This window comes from Notamacropus eugenii, chromosome 4 (assembly GCF_028372415.1).
Source record: "Notamacropus eugenii isolate mMacEug1 chromosome 4, mMacEug1.pri_v2, whole genome shotgun sequence".
NCBI lineage: Eukaryota > Metazoa > Chordata > Mammalia > Diprotodontia > Macropodidae > Notamacropus > Notamacropus eugenii.
The window spans coordinates 378,401,509-378,402,312 of record NC_092875.1 but is presented as its reverse complement, the minus strand read 5'-3'; the positions used below and the strand labels follow the sequence as shown (position 1 = coordinate 378,402,312).

Genomic DNA, 804 nt, shown 5'->3' with positions numbered 1-804 from the left:
TAGCAGATTTTGTATTTCTTTCCTTCTTAGTTCATAGAACAAAGGTTTTGGAGGGACAAAATTTGGAGATGTAAATAAAACAGATTTGATATAAAAAGAAAGTTTGCCTCAGAAATTTTATTTTTATTACACTGTGCACCTTGTACTCCAAAGATATCAAAGAAACAAAAAAATGACTCATATATACAAAAACATTTATAAAAACTCTTTTTTGTGCGACTGTCCTCATCATTTGGGGAATATCTGAAAAAAAACTGTCTCTCAACAAAACATGTTATTTTTAAAACATTTATTATTCTGAAATACAATTTTGAATATCAGATTTTTCTCAGGACTCTAGGGGAAATTAATGCTTTATTTCAATTCACACAAAATAATCCTTTAGTTTCCCCAAAGTGTGAAATGTTTCTTCTGAAATGGAAAAGAAAATACAAAAAACCTGCAGTGCATTTTATATTTGTTTCATAAACAACATTATTACCTTCACTTTGACAGCACACATGCTAAAATTTGAAGAATAAAGAGATTAGCATGGCTCCTGTGCAAATTTGGTAAGCAAATTTGTGAAGTATCCATATTTTTTTATCTAGCTATAGAGATTGATATTGTAAACAAATTAGTGGAGAAAGGAATAGTGTATTTATAAGATTTATGGAGAAGGGAAGAATTTTTTACTAAACAAGAGATATAAAACATCATGGAGTGCAAAATGGGTAATTTTGATTACATTAAACTGAAAAGTTTTGGCACAACCAAACCCAATGCAACCAAGATTAAGAAGGAAACAAAAAAACTAGGAAAGCA

General features: G+C 29.0%; 1 pseudogene; it reads left to right on the top strand.

Moving 5' to 3' along the window:
• The first annotated feature begins 483 nt into the window (after window positions 1-483).
• LOC140502893 (U6 spliceosomal RNA) lies at window positions 484-583 on the top strand (annotated as a pseudogene).
• Window positions 584-804: the final 221 nt, after the last annotated feature.